A 6,086-nucleotide genomic window follows, 5' to 3' on the forward strand; every position below is an offset into this window, starting at 1 on the left:
CCACACCACAAAAACAACAATCACAACGACAAATACTTTAATACTGCAGAAAAATATCAGCATCAGCAAAAAGTTTAACGTTTGAATTGTCATTTCAAGGATAAATATGCTATCCTTCTATTCAGTTATATACGAATGAAATTTTATTCTTGCTTCTTAAATATTTAAATAATAATCAATAAATGTGAAAATATTTTATATATTAATAGTTCATTCGAGTATTGAGAAACATAAATCTGTTTACTATCACAAACACAACGAAAATGTTCTTTACCTTTTACTCAAAAAGTACTCGGATTTTGTAAATAAAACTCGCAAATTTAAATTTTATTCCAAATTTATTTTATCTTCTTCAAAATATGCTCCTTCTGAAGCGATACACATATGCCAACTCTTAACCCAATCTTCCATACACTTTTCGTAGGCCCGTGCAGGTATGGCTTTTAGTTCCTTCAGCGAATTCTCTTTTACCGATTCAATCGACTGAAAACGCTTACCACGAAGGGACAATTTGAGTTTCGGGAACAGGAAAAATGCGCACGGATCCAGATCTGGCGAATATGGTGCCTGAGCGATGACAGTGGTGATGTGTTTGGTCAAAACATGCGTACAACAAGAATTTCCCATAGTAAAAATCGCTAAATGCACTTGAGGTTGTTTCATATTAACAGCTGCTGTAAACAAACTAATAGATAAATGGCGTTCAAATTTGTACCATATGTCAAGAAAGGGTGTACCAACATAACAAAAAAAATTTTGAAAAAGGTCTATTACTTAAGCAGTAGTTAACAAGCAAGAAAATCCGGATACTTTTTGAGCAGAAGGTAAATATGTATGGAAACATCAACTCAATAGTTACAATAACACTTCTAACCTGACCTTTAGTGATGGAACTTGGATCTACTGACAAGCAGCTTGTTTAATAAACTAAAATTAAGAAAACTGGATTTGTAGAAACTTCAGGAATTGCGATAAAATTGGAAAAACTTTTAGAAAAAATCTTTATATAAACAACTGCCGATAAGTTCATAGTACTCGTCTCAAAAATTTTTATCATAAATCTTTTGAACACGAAAACTCACTTTTTAGGATATATGGTAAAAAACTGAAAACACCTGGTTATATAGTTTTTAATATTGTTATATTAGAAAGTTATATATACGAGTATAATAACTTATACACCTTATAAAATTTATTAGCAGTTAGAAGATGACAGCTTCTAAAAAATAGATTATCTTGGCATGGCAACCTTGTGGACCAAAATTTATTTAAGCACGAGTAATGCCCTGGTAAAGTATTACGAATGTGAAACTGTCCGTACACCAGACCCTAGAGGGCTGCCCTAAAGATAGACGTCCTAAGTACTTAACACTCAATTAATAATTTTTGAGAAAGAGTTAGTTGACTTGATTTGAACTCAGTTATATCCCTAATAAAACAAAACTAAATAATTTTGTCAGATTATAAAAAAGGCGTGTGCCAAAGATTTCGAATCTACTTTTACCCAAAGCTGGAGTGTCACAACAAGCCATTATCTCCTTTCGATAAGAAAAGGAGAGTACTACAAAATATATAACTGTAACGCTTACTAGAGATTTAATTACAGTTTAATTGTCCAAAAAATTGCAATCTTCCTTATTGAAGATATGTAACTCTTTTTTCTATATTATGTATTATCATACTTCTGCCTAAAGGCGCTGCTTTAGTAGGATTGTCGAATCAAAACGCTAAGTAGTATTTAACGGAAATATCTACAATATTAACAGGGACTACTATATCATGACTTCTGTAATCTGTAAATGAACAAGTCCCTGAACAATAGCTAGGTATGAAATTAGTTGATGCTTAAACAGTATATTTATGTGTCTTATTTTAGTTCTGGACCAGTGATTTAGTATATTAATTCTGCTTGTTCGTTAGTTAAGTTGCAGTTATACAAAATGCACTCAATGAAACAATGTGACGAGAGCTTTCGTAAAGTTGAAGTTTAAAGCTTTAGTCGATTGGTTTGGCGCTTTAACTGTTACTTTCAACCATGTTAGCTGTGACTGATCTATCTCTACTCTAGTAATCCCTGATGAGTAAAGGTAAGCTAAGCCCCCTAGCCAATGCCAAATCAATATATTTGCGTGCTGTATTTCAGTTCTGAAACAGCTGTGGACAAAAACCTTAACGGTATCCAATGAAATAACTTGCAGAAAACTTGCGTTAGAGTGTGAAGCTCTTGCCAGCCTTAAGCTACTCGTTAAGCTACTTAGCTTTGCTGGACATTACTTAGTTTCTTTCAAAAATTATAGTTTTATATTCCTTTATATATAACTTCCTATAACTTTTTGAATATATAGCATTTGTTTAAAATAGTTTATTATTTTCTAAGTCACTTGATAACTGACAAATATTTCACTAAGACCAGATGTAGAGTGAAGCCGAACATTCTTAAGCAAACTGTTGCTTTACGGCAGTGACGAAAGTATTAAATTCGGCAAAGTTTTCTACTAAATTAATATATTTTTCTTAAATAACTAACATTGCATTAAACATACCTAACTATACACCCATTCACAGATATCAGAATATGTAAGTCTGAATAGTTTACACATACCAGTACGTTGAACATACGAGTATCTATGTGCCTTCATATGTAAATACTTGAAAAGAACACAAACGGAAATAATTTTCTTAAGTATGCATTGGAATTCATTGTGTCACTGTAGATACTAAGTTATGTAATGTAAATTCCTTTGATGTAACTTAACATTTTTGCAAAAAGTCGAAGGATGCTACTTTGTTGCACAGTTTGGAATTTTAATATTACTTAAAGTGTTTTTATATATTGCATTCCTTTAACACTAAAAAAAAAACTAAAAAAAAAACGGAAAAATATCTATAATAGAAAAAAGTATTAAGAATTTTTCTCTGCTCCAGGATAACTTGAGAGTGCTTATAGTTATTAAATTCCTTTGGCAGCACATCATGTCTATGCATAGTGGTGCTTTAAAATCTCAGCAAAAACTAGTTACAATATCTTTGCCATTAAGAAATTTTTCGTAGACTCTATTATTTTATTATTTTTTATTTAAGCACATTTTTTGTACGTTGTTCGTTATTTTTCAATAAAATAATTTCCTTTCTGTGCATATTTTGAATATCCTTGCAGTGATTGAAATTGTCATTTTCCTTTCATTTCGATTATTTCCGCTTGTGTATTTTATGCTCCGCTTTGGGTTCGTTGGTCCTTTCGCCTGTTTGTTGGTTTGTTGGTTTGTTTGTCTGGAATGAATGAATGCCACGTGATTACAGTTGTCATTATTGTCAAGTCTGTCATTTTGGGGAACTCATTGGCTTAAATTGGACTTCATTGATCCGTTTTCCCTTCATTATAAATATAATTTTTTGTTTTTTTTTTTCTGTATAATGTGCACCATAATCTGTGTCATTTCACTTTTTATACACTTATTCCCCCTTTTAAGCGAGCGAAAGCGAGTGCTGTATGAACTCATTATGTATGGAAACATTTTTTTACAATGCTGCGATGAGTTATAATTTTCAATTTCCTAAATTGTCAATGAAAACGTCAAAATTGACATGAACTCATTTAGTTTTAAAATGGAAGTTGTGTGCTTGCAGATTTGTTGCCCTGGTATTAAAATAGTTTAAAATTACAACACAAATTGTACGGATTTTTTATGATACGACAACAGTTTTCAATTTTAAATACCAGGGAATCCATGTTACTAACAAGTGATTAAATTGTGTTCTTATTGAATTTTTATGTACTTAATTCAAATGGAATTTATGATTTTCATAAAACATATTTTAAAATTATTTTAAGCAAATACATTGACTGTTCTCAATTTGTATGGAAATATTATATACAAAACTGATCCCAGGTATCTTGAAATGCTTTCTGAAAGTTCATATTTTTCTTTGAAGAAACAATACTATTGTATAACATAATAATTATGATCCTAAATGTCAATGTGCTATATCACAACACTATTTTAACATTACATTAACAATAAAATATTTTTCGTATGGCAACAACTAATATTAACAAAATAGGAAGGCATGCTATGAGACTGGGTCTTCCCTTTAATGATTTTTGTCGAGGTTGTGGCTCTGAGGATAAGGAGGAGACCGTACTCCACCTCATGTGTCAGTGTCCTTCCTTAGCCAGAAGAAGATTAAAAATCCGTGGATCCCCTTTTCTCACCGATCTGACTGAGCTGTCATCCTGTAATGTTAGGGACCTAGCCAAGTTTATAGAACTCTCAGGTTGGTTTTCCTTTACCTAATGGGGAAGTCGTTACCTTCTTCGGCGTTGAATGTATACTGATCCCAATCTATGTACATATCAACGCAATTCCTGTGGTACCACAATGGGCCATTATTTGAGTTCAAGTGGGCTTTTTAAGATACAAGGCTGCCACTCCAACCTACCTACCTAATATTTAAAATGCTGATAGTCATAGAATTGAAAGAAATAAACTTATAAGGACTTTATCGTTATCGCTGTATTTTTATTTTTCACCGGAGAAATTATTACGTATGTATTCGATCAGTGATCAGTGATTTGTTTTGCTCTGCGATATTATCTGATCAAGGCAGCCCTATGCTGTATCATTAAACTTAGTTTTTTCAACAGTAAAATCTCAATTTTTATATCTCGAGATCATTTGAAAAAAAAAAAATTTAATTTAATATATTACTTAATAAAAAACCAACTTAAATACATACAGTAATTAAGGTATTCTGTATTTTTAAATTTTTCGAGTTGTGACATGTATGGTGCATGCTTACCAAAAATCAGTTGAACTTAACAATCACAGATGCAGTTACGAAAAAAGGTAAATACTAAAGCTAGTGAAGCGATGAACACTAGCATACTTAGATCATACCGTAATGCGTTCAGGAAAACATATTGTAAATGATATATTAAAAACATATCATATTGATGACTGGAAACATAATTACATGTTCTTTTTTCTTAAATAATCAAACAAAACTTACACAAATTATTTACGAACGTTCGCTGTTGAAATATTCATCCTCCACATATGTATCTTCCTCCACAGTGTCCGTTTACTTCTCTTTAATGTGCTTTATTTATTTAATAGAATATTTATTTATAGAATATATTTTGATTTAAATTTCTTTAAATTTAATTGATTAAACATTGCATAAAATGATTATAAACACATGTTAAATACAAATAGCTTATGTATTTCAATTGTTAACAAATACCAAATGTATATGTAATATCTTGATATGCAATTAATATGAATAACAGTACAAATTTAGCATAAAACTAATTTAATTTAAAATTATTAACAAAGCAAATAAATTTTGCTTCATGAATTCGCCCACATTATTAAATTATGCATATATAGGAGCCTACTGAACTATGAAACTGGTTAAGTGTGCCGGTAATTAAAACCAGAGCTCATACGAATATGCACATATATAAATTTATTTAAATTATTGTAGATTAAATGTGCAAATTAGATATCTGAGATCTTGACTATGAAGGCACATTTGCAGAAATATTTAGTTGAAAGCCCAATGCAGATGTGCAGAGAATGGTTAAAGTATTTAACAAGATTTAATTACTTTATTTAATTAATTGGACAGAGCATAAAACTTACATAAAAACATAGAAAGAAAAAAAGAGAGAGAGAAAGAAATGTGAAGAGAGTTATAGACAAATAATTAGTTTAAATTATATTCCAAAATTTATGATATTTAATAGCTACAAACTCAAATGTACTAAACTTTGGAATAAAGAAATAAAAAAAAAGAATAAAGAAATAATAGGAATAGTAAGGAATAATGATAATGGAATTAAAAATAAATAGAATTATTATATATTATATTATTATGTTATTATATTATATATTATATTATTCAAAAAATAGAAATATTAATAATAACAAAAATATATCAATTTTGATAATGCGAGAAAAGGAAAGTATTCATGACATACATCTTTAAAATCGGCTCAGAAACATAATTTTTGCGATTTAAAACAATAAAACAAAATAATAAAGTATTAGATTATAATAGAGTAACAAAATTATACAAAAGAG

The sequence above is a fragment of the Teleopsis dalmanni genome, chromosome 2 (assembly GCF_002237135.1).
Source record: "Teleopsis dalmanni isolate 2A chromosome 2, ASM223713v2, whole genome shotgun sequence".
NCBI classification, from domain to species: Eukaryota; Metazoa; Arthropoda; class Insecta; order Diptera; family Diopsidae; genus Teleopsis; species Teleopsis dalmanni.